Source organism: Pelophylax lessonae, assembly GCF_965119305.1.
Source record: "Pelophylax lessonae genome assembly, chromosome: 2".
Lineage (NCBI taxonomy): Eukaryota > Metazoa > Chordata > Amphibia > Anura > Ranidae > Pelophylax > Pelophylax lessonae.
This window is the reverse complement of record NC_138769.1, coordinates 233,452,877-233,463,414: the sequence shown is the minus strand read 5'-3', so window position 1 is coordinate 233,463,414 and position 10,538 is coordinate 233,452,877.

The following is a 10,538-nucleotide window of genomic DNA, read 5'->3' as shown; positions in this document are numbered from 1 at the left end:
TGCTGTATCTGTGTGAGGAAAGGAGTGCCAAAACTGGGAAGGCTGTCAGCACACTGTTCACACTGATAATCAGGGAACTGATCATAAGTATCCTTATTATTAGTGCAGCCCCACTAGTGTCCATCAGTGTAGCTTATCAGTGCAGCTTATCAGTGCTCACCAGTGCCCATCAGTGTAGCCCCATCATGCCCATCAGTGCAGCCTATCAGTGCCCTTCAGTGCAGCCTATCAATGCCCAACAGTGCAGCCTCATCAGCGCACATCAGTGAAGATGAAAACTTACTTATTTGGCATATTTTAGAACAGAAACCAAGAAACTAAGAAAACTTTTTTTTTTTTTTTTTAAATGTTCAGTCTTTTTTCGTTTGTTTAATAAAAAAAAAAAAAATGAAAAACCTAGTGGTGAATAAATACCACCAGAAGACACCTGTGCCCAGTATTGAAGCGGTTAAACTGCTGGCTGTCCATGTCGACTCTAATCAGGCAACATTTGAAAACTTCCATGAATTAGAAACAAGATACAGCAGAGTCAACCCCATGCTTCTAAAGAGGACTGGTGGCACTACCTTTTTCTGTCATGAATCTTGCAGCACACTGCACTGGGTAAACCTTGTCTGGCTCCACTCTGGAATACGACTGTTTCCCCTGTCCCATCTGATGAGATTTGAATTAAGAGACAAATGAGAGAAATCAGAACAGCAACCTGATTGCCTAGCAATTGCAACTCATCCAGTTAAAAACTACCCAAGCCCTGTTTGTTTTGACTTACAAGCTCCGTTGCTCACAGCCTAACTTCATACTGTATGAAATACCTCTGCACTGTGACAGAAGGAGCCTTTCATGTTCAGAAACCTGACTCTAAGCCACTTAAACCCAGTGAAAAAAAAATAAAGAGTAAAAATTAAATAACAGAGAGTGCATCACCAATAATACTCTCTAGCACTAACATAAAATAATGTAAAATAATATAAAAAAAAAAAATCTTGTGCACTCACAAATAAAACTGCAAGCAAAAAGTGGACTAAACTACTCTCAAATGATGTAAAAATAAATGTGCTGCACTATTTAAAAATAAACAATACCAATGACATATACTGTAAGTGTGAAACTCAATAAATATCAGCAAAGAACATAATTGTGCGAAGAAACCAAATTGTTATTACGTGAATCCAATACAGTCTCTGCATGTGAAAAAGTCCCAAAAACAAGATTTCTTCTGGCAAGTGTAGAAGATATGTGAAGTTAAGTGAAAAACACCTCCACCATGGTGACTCCTCACAGGGTATGCTCTCACCTTATAAAATTGACCTTCACAACAAAGGTCCAAATGCGCTGTTGTTGTATAATTAGTCAGGGTTAGCACACCATCTGCTTGATCTTCCTAGGGATAAGCCTCATAAACTCCACTGGATCTCTAATTGTCATCAGCAGCTCAGGGTGTGGATGGATGGAACAGTGAAAAATATATGCTCAAAAGACAATAGAAACTGGCATAGTGCTCACTGCTTTTTATTTATGAAACATATCAATACAATACAACTCACATGTTGAAAAAGGAGGATGCATATATCATTTTACAACTCACTCCCGTGTTGTTATAAAGGCGGATGGCTGTGAATAGTAAACATCAAATATAGCTCCAGCGGCATTCACCTCAACAGCCACAGCCTACATTTTTTGTCGTAATGTCTTTAGGTGCCCTCTGAACCCTGGTAATAGTTCACTTTTCCATGCTGTGTGAGCTTCTCAGGCTTCCTTATTTGAATTCTGCACAATATAGGTTGAAGGGTTAATTTGGCAAAAGTACACTAAAAAGGGCTTAAAGGTTTGTGTGTATGCCTCCAGTTCTCTTGTTTCTGATAAAGCTGGTATTGTGTAACGTGTAAGATGGGAACGGCACTGCACATCGGATTTCTGCTGTCATACATAATCCACTGTGAAATCAGGCATAGGCAGTGGTTACAGGTTAAAGAGCTGAGATTCCTCTCTGTGGAAAGGGTGGGTTCAGCTCTGAATACTGGAAAGTGTCACTGCAGCTCTGTGTATTTTGTTAAGTGTTACTTTCTGGCCATCTGAACATTTGCTTATAGTACATGCACTGAAAAGTTTTTCCATGCTTGTGAGAAATATTGAATTTGCTATTGAGGGAGCTATGACCTGTCTGGTAGCATACCTCCCAACATTTGAACTTCAGAATGAGGGACACTTCTGGGAAGGAGTGGCCTACTACGTGCGCTGTGGCAAAGTGTGGGTGTGGCCAAAGGCGTAAAAGTGTGAGGGGCTTAAAGGGCGTGGTTAAACATAACCCACGCTTCATTGTACTTAAAAATATGCTTTGATTGCTTTTTCTGAGCCTACCTTAAAGAAGAACTTAATTAAAATAGTCAGGGACTGCATAGTAACCAGCAACTGTTGAGACAATGAAGACTTTGGGGAGAAGTATATAATGTAAAGTATTATGTATATAGTGCAGAGTGTGTAATTCAGAGCACAGAGATTGGGGGGGAGTGTTGCAGTCAGTGTTAGGTTTAGTTAGGTTTGGGATAAGGAGTGCATGACAACACAGAGCAGGGTCCAGGAGTGTTATGCACGGAATGCAGGGGTCAAGAGTTTGTATTGCATAGAATGCATGGGGGACAGGAGTGTGTAACGCGCAGTAGGAAACGAACACGGGTGTATGTCGTTTAGTGTAGGGATCAGTAGACTGCAAAGTTTCCCCCTTAACCAATACTGTCTACGCGCTTTATGCTTTCAGCTAAAATATGCACTCTCTTCTCCAGAAAAAAATCCAGCACTAATCTGCACACTCATCTCCCCCAGCATAAAATCATCTTCCCTCTTCTAGCATGGATCTTCTCCATCCCAATCCCCCCTCCCAGCACAATTTCCCAACCCAAATTCTCTTCTACCACTCCAAATTCCCTTTCTAGTACAAATTTCCTTCCTCTCTAAATTCACCCCAGCACAATTCCCCTCACCCAAATCTCCCTCCCCTCCTATTTTCCATCCCAGCACAAATTCTCCCCCCCCCTCCATGTTCCTATTCCCAGCACAAATCCCCTTCCCCTTCCAGTACACCTACCCCTCCTCCTCACATCACCCCCAATTACCCCCTTTTTTAGTACAAATCCTCTTCTTCGCCACCCCCCACCCCCTCCAAAATAATCTGCATAGTACAAACACTCCCCAATATTCAAATACTCACCAATCCCTCCTTTTAGCACAAACTCTGTTAATCCCCCCCACCACCACCAAAATTCTGCCTCCTGACACAAGTCCCCCCTCCCATCATAAATCCTCCCCCCCAACCCATCCTTCTAGCATAAATCCTATTACTTTGCCCCCCACCCCTCCAAATACAAATGCTCTTGCCTCCAAAGCACACCTGGGGTGAGGGAAGTTGTTTGTATTTCCATATTGTATGTGGAATCTGGCTCACTAAGAGATGACGTAGCAGAACTGTTAGCCTGGGCATATTTGCAGCACATTTGCCTTTTGTCATTCACACAAAAAAGCAGGAGACAACTATGCAGTCAACAAGCTTTTGCAGGGTGTGCATTTGTTGAGGAAAGGAGTTCAACATTTTTGCTTCTCTGACCATTAAGAAATCTCTCTGAAAACTAAGTTTAAAACTCCTTTCCTCCAACCTGAAATTGTGACCACATGTCCTCATCAAGGGCCTAAGATTAATTATGTCATCTGGCCCCATTTGCCAGGGACCATCCCTGTTTTCATGGGCTTGTCCTCCTGAAATGGGCACCTCCAACCATCATTCCTAGCATCCCACTAACCCATAGTAGAACATTGCACAGTGCAAGCACCTACTATGCAATCATCCATTCAGTTTTAAAATGTTGTTGCTGGAGCCACCTGCGTGTGCACGTCCTCCCTAATGGCCATGCGCATGCAAACAGCATCAGCAGTGCCATATTGGAATCCGGATGGATGCTTGCACAGGATAATTACTAAGTGAGTGTCTGTGCTGTGCATTGTATACTGTGGGCTGCTGGGGTGCCAGGAACTGCTGAGCTAGAACCTGCACAATGCAATGTATACACTGTGCGGTGGTGGGAAGGGTGAATGCCTATGTATTGTATCAAATTTAGAGTAACTGTAATTTGCTGAATTTCAAGCTATATGAGTGTCTTGTCGTGTTCACTTTTGTCCGCTTTCACCTTATATAATTTGGGATAATGATCTTTTAGTTGGGAACAGTGATTTATGAACTGAGGGATGTCTAAATGGAATCACATATATGGCTATCATATTTATAGGACTGTGTGTTCATGCTATGGAAATCAGCAATTACTGACCGTTCCTTTGGGTGGGTAAGTGCTTCATCATTTTTATTGTGGCCTTCTGCATCAGTAAGCTGCGTGGTCCATCATTCACAGTTTAGAATTATGGACTTTTTCCTTGGCCATTGGTTTAAAAAATTAGTAATTCCTATGTGGAATGATATGTTTCTGTGACAGAATTAGGTATTTGTTTAACCAAATAAACAGCAAAAATCATACTTGATTCTGATTTCTTGATTTAGAGAGCGCTAACACATTTTATAAACAGTTTTAAAACATGTAAATTGTGCATTTAGTTTACATCAACACCATTGTTTTCCTTTAGGAAAATAATATTTTCCTTATTAAGACATTTAAAGAGTTAGGAATCTGGAATTAGGTTTTAGAAATAAGGTACAGTGTTAAGGTTAGGGTTAGAAGTAGATTTAAACCCAACAAGATGACACTTAGTTTACTTAAACACTGTATGTTTTTATATTTCATTCACTACTTTTTTTACACCTTTGATCTTCTCCAGCCTCTTTTACTCACTTTCTGTGGAAATGCCTTTGCTTGAATGTCAGTTATATATTATTGCTTAGGACCACCTTTCTGATAAGGTGAAAACCTTTATTGGTTGAACCAGATGGACTTGTGTCTTTTTTCAACCTAACTAACTATGTGACTTTGTAAAACAGCGGACTATGCTAATGTGTGTCAGTTCGTAGTCTCCACCAAAGGTGGGATGTGACAACACAGAAACACAATTGTGAGAGAGCTGATACCTTATACCAGGAAGTGTCTGAACAAGGGCCTTCATGGTATAATTACCAGGTATTACTTTAAGGGAAAATTAATTTATAGTGTAGCAGGATTTCCAGGCATTGGGCCTGATGTGGGTCTGCCATGGTTACGCCAGCAGCCCCTTAAAGCTGAATACCCAAGTGTGAGATTTGAGTCAAAGACCAGTCCGGCATCTTTGGTTTGTTTTGTTTATTTTATATTGGGGATGGGAGAAGCGAATGAGTGGGATACTCCTCTTGCTCAACTAGGTTCAAATGGGACACTTTGAAGAAAAATGCCTTTCAGCGCTGTCTTGACGCCGGCTGGATGCGGACCAACGCTTGCTGGCGCTTGAAAACACTGACTTGCTGAACTGTACTTGAACTTGACTTCTGACACTCTGGTTAGCACAAAAGTCCCGGACTGTACTGAGAACTGACTTCTGGCGCTCTGGTTAGCTCAAAAGTCCCAAACACTGCTCCCTCCAGTCCTTGCTGACTGAGGTAGCCTCTGTATACTGCTTCTGCTGCAGCAACTCTCAACACTGTACACTGCACACTGCACGCTGCTCACTTTAACACTTCAGGGCCCAACTGCTGGCATCCCCTTTGTACTTCAGGGTCCTCTCACTAGGCGCCCCCTCAACACTTCAGGGTCCTCTCACTAGGCACCCCCTCTACACTTCAGGGTCCTCTCACTTGGCACCCTCTCTACACTTCAGGGTCCTCTCACTAGGCATCCTCTCTACACTTTAGGATCCACACAATGGCACCCTCTTTGCTCTTCAGGGTCAACACTGGCACCCCCTTTACACTTGCTCCACTGCCCAATGAGAACCCTCTCATGGAGCACAGTGGGGAGACTCCCCAATCTCAACAGCCACACCTGGGAGACATGACAGCCCAGCTGAAAATCATGGCCCTGCTGATAAGCAGACAAGGCCCACTATACTTTACCTAGCACCTACCTTGTAGGGTGCTAAAATAGTAATTAAAAACAACTTTTGAATTTACACGTTAACACTTATATGAGATGAATGGATTTTTTTTTCCTTTTTTCCCTTTATTTAACAATTTTTTATTGCTATTAGAAAAAGAGTAGAAAAATAATACAATGTATTATATATCAAAACACACAGATAGCATCAAAACAGTGTACATTTTTCTTTATTTCTATAACTATACCCTAATTTAAATGTAGTTAAAGTATCAATCTGTTTAATGCATAGGTATCACTTACAGTATATTATTTTAAACATGACCCTTCAACTTTTAGTTCTCTTTCTCTCCCGTTCAGAAAAGGAGATAAAAAGGTGGAGGGAGGGAAAACAAAATAGAAAAAGAATCAAAGGAGAAAACAAGAAAAAAAAAAAGGATAGGAAGAAGATGGGGTGGAGGAGTCAAAATAGATAAATAACACTAAAAAAAAAAGAAAAATGCTAGAAGTTAAATTAATATATCATGTTCTGCCTTACTTTACTTAGGAGTCTGAAATGAATTCATAGTACAATAGAGTAGTCTTCTTAAAATCAAACCATTTTGCTCATGTTTTCTGATCAGGTCCTTATTCCTACATGTTAACTTTTCCATTAAACGAAGTTCATCAACCTTCAGTAACTATTGGGAAATGGTGGGTATAGATCGCTTTCCCCAAGAAGATGGAACTAAGAATTTGCTGGCGTTTAATAAATGTGGAGTTATGGACACCCTATACTGACCTATTGATTCCTTTGCACAGTGAAACAGAAATTCCCATGGTTCAGGTCTAACTACTTCCCCTTGTATCAAAGAGATCATTTTCACCACTTCCTCCCAGAATAGTAAAATCTTAGGACAAGACCACCATGTATGCCCATGTGTTGCTCGACCTCCACATTCTCTCCAACACCAGCAAGCAAGGTACCATCTACCATGGCATATGTAGTTCTTACAAATTGAAAGTAAACATTAGAGGAGAAGTTGCAAAGTATCTAGGGAATGCAGGAAGTTGTTGAAAAAAAATGGCAAATAGACAGGTAGAACTTCCAACATGAAAGGACATTTTCAAGTAAGCCCATAACTATTGTTTTTATCGCTATTTTAATGATGTTATTATAAAAATGAAAGTGTATGCTGCGACCACAGATTTCATTTAGGCTTCAGGGATTGTTTTAAGGTTAAGTGGTAGTATTAAAGTGAAGTATTGATTTTAGGGGAGACTTAAATGTTATAGGAACAGTGGTGGTTTAGGTTAAAATTTAGAGTCTAGTTAAGTATTTGGGATGGGTCAGTCTTACAATCTAATCTGATGCCTGAAAGGCACTCTGTGCAATTAACTACTAAGACAAAAATAACAGGGTTTATGTCCTAAGATCTGTGGTCTGTCTTTATATACTTCTCTGTACATTTACTTATGTTTTTTTTAAGCACACAGCGTAAGTGGTTATCAGTTCAGGAGATTACTCTAAATTATCTGGAATAGGGTCATAGATGTAGCCATAACATCACCTAAATAAAGAAAAGTAATCTGACACCCTTTTTTCGAAATATACAGTATTTATTTTTTTTCTTACTTCCTGTACCTAGAGTTAAAAAAAAGAAGAATACCTTGCTGCCCTAAGGTTATCACAGACATCGGTGCACTTAATTATTGCACAGGTCAAATTATTTTCAGTTTCCCTCTCAGTATTAATCACAGTTTTAATACATTTCCAAAACACTGGAACTCATCTGCCAAAGCAAAAAAAGTACCTTAGTCTAGTGTGGTGTACCTACTCTATTTGACATCCAGAATGGATTACTTATTTACACCTGCCCCCCCCCCCCAACCACATTTCTTTATACAAAATAATTTTTAGTATTAATAATGAAGTTTAATGAACAATAATAATGGAATCAAAATGTTGGGAAAAGGGGAATGGGTTTCAAGGACCCCCCTTTTCCTCATGGGATTACCGCAGTGGGAGGTTTCTAGGTTCCCCCTGCAGGTGAGGGCGTGGTTACATAAAGGTGGTACCTGATAGGTGGGAACTTTGGAGGCTACTAGAAGCTTCTGGAAGCCCACTGGAGTCTATAAATATTAGGTGCTGACTGAAAACTGGCGCCAGACGCCGCGGGATATGAGAAGCTGCAGAGCTCAGACAAGGGTTATTTTCTGTGGCGGTAGGCGGTTTACCTCAGGATGAAGACTCTGCTCAGACAGCTGATAGAAAGGGCTGAAGTTGAAGGTGGAGAGGCATGGATTCGGCATTGTTTGAGCCTGCCTGCTCGGCATGAAGAGACTGGTGAGATAGCTGGAGTGAGCGGTATGTCACCTCAAGCGGTGGAAGGCTGTATTGAAGAAGCAGGCAGCGGTGCAGAGTCTGTGAGGGAAGATATTGAGGCGGGGACTAAGGAGCAGCAAGGTGGAGGGAGGAGTGGAGCTGGGCGAGGCAGAAGGATGGAGCACAGAGGAAGAGGAATGAAGATGCCATATAGCCCACGGCCAGTGCGCAGCAAAGCGGAAGAAAGGAGGGAGGAGTTGGAAGACAAGAAGAAAAGAGGCTGTGAGAAGAGTAAAGGGGCAGAGCAGAAGACATATAGGTCCCACTGGGAGGCGAGGACAGAAGTAAACCTGCCTGAACACCAAAGGAGAAGAGAAGACCTAGATTATGCAAGGCGGGACGCTGTGGGTGTTAACACAGGTCCTGGCAGAAGAGGTGTGGCTTCAGTTAATGAGGCTGAAGTAATTGAAGACCAAGAAAGGCAAAATAGTGGTGAGTGTGGGCAGCTAGGTGTGTTGTCCTCATTGTCAGCAACTTTGTTGCAGCTTGTGAATAAATTGTCAGCAGCCCCCACAACTGATAGGAATGATGATTTTGCATCAGTATGGGGGTGAGAATAGGGCAACACATATGAATGGTAATGAATTAAAGCTGCCAATGGAAGCACCAGCGAATTGGTGTGTGAGTAAAGAGGCGGGTAGACCCTTCACCAGAGATTGAAAAATCATATAGAGAGGTGATGCCTTGTATACTGTCGCCGCTTGGTTTTCATGTGCCCATGGGCACAAAGGAAATGATCTGGAGGAGAGAGTATATAGAATTATTTTCCTTACTCCCTAGTCAAAAGGAATATTATTTAAAAGAAAAAAACGAGGAGGATAAAAAGAAGCCGGTACCTAGATCCTTCAATAATTGGCTTTAAGCCTTTGTAACATTGTCCAGCATTCTATGTGAAAAGTTTCCTGAGCTTAGTACAGGTTTATTCCAGCACATAGAGATAATACTGGAAGCCTATAGAAATTTCGGAGGACTAGGTTGGTTTTTCTATGATGAGGCGTTCAGGCAAAAAATGGCAGTACATGCAAGAATGGCTTGGGGTAGTAAGGATGTTGGGCTCTGGCTGAACCTATTTGTTCCCCAGAGACCTAATTTGCCCCGCTTGAACAGTACAGTGGTGAGTAACCAGGCCGGGCGCTACAAGAAAGGTATTTGCTTTGCATTTAATGACGCGCAATGCAGGTGGCCGAATTCTTGTAAATTTCGGCATGAGTGTGCTTTTTGCACTGGACCTCACCCAATAAGCAAATGCTTCAAAAAATTGTCTCAGCAATCTGGAAGGGATAGTTTTCAAAAAAGCCAAAACGCCAGTGAAATTGGAAAACATGGAGCCATGGCTGTGCAGTTACCCAGACCAAGTGACAGCACAGCTAATTAGACAAGGCTTTATGTCTGGTTTTAACTTGCCAGTTTTTGAAGGTTTAGGCTGTAGTTGGGTGCAGAATTTAAAATCGGTAAATGAATTTTCGGATATTGTTAGAAACAAATTAATTAAAGAGTTACAAGAAGGAAGAATAGCAGGTCCATTCAGTTTTCCTCCTTTTCCAAATTTTCACTTGTCACCACTTGGAATCATACCTAAGAAGGAGTTAGGCAGTTAAAGATTAATACATCATCTATCCTACCCAAAAAAATGTTCCCTGAATGATCAATTTAGTGAAGACCTGTGTTCTGTTACATATACTTCTTTTGAGGAAGCGATTGGTAAATTGCAAAAAATAGGTCAGGCGGCTTTGATGGCAAAGGACCGACATAAAATCAGCATTTAGATTGCTGCCAATTAATCCAGAAAGTTTTAACTCATTGGGTTTCCAATTTGAAGGTATGTACTTTTTTGATAAATGTTTACCAATGGGTTGCTCTATTTCATGCGCATACTTTGAGAGTTTTTCGTCATTTGTGGAGTGGGTAGTGGCAAAGGAAGCAAGATGGAGTAATCTAGTGCATTATTTAGACGATTACCTATTTATAGGAAGTCCAGACTCTCAAGAGTATGTAGTTTTGCTTGAAAAGTTCTTTGAAGTGTGCAGGAAATTTGGCATCCCATTGGCAGAAGATAAAACAGTATATCCTACCACCTGCATTGAATTCCTAGGGATAACAATAGATTCAGTAAATATGGAATATAGATTACCTCAAGAAAAAATTGAAAGCATTTGCAGTACAATTGCAAAGGTAAT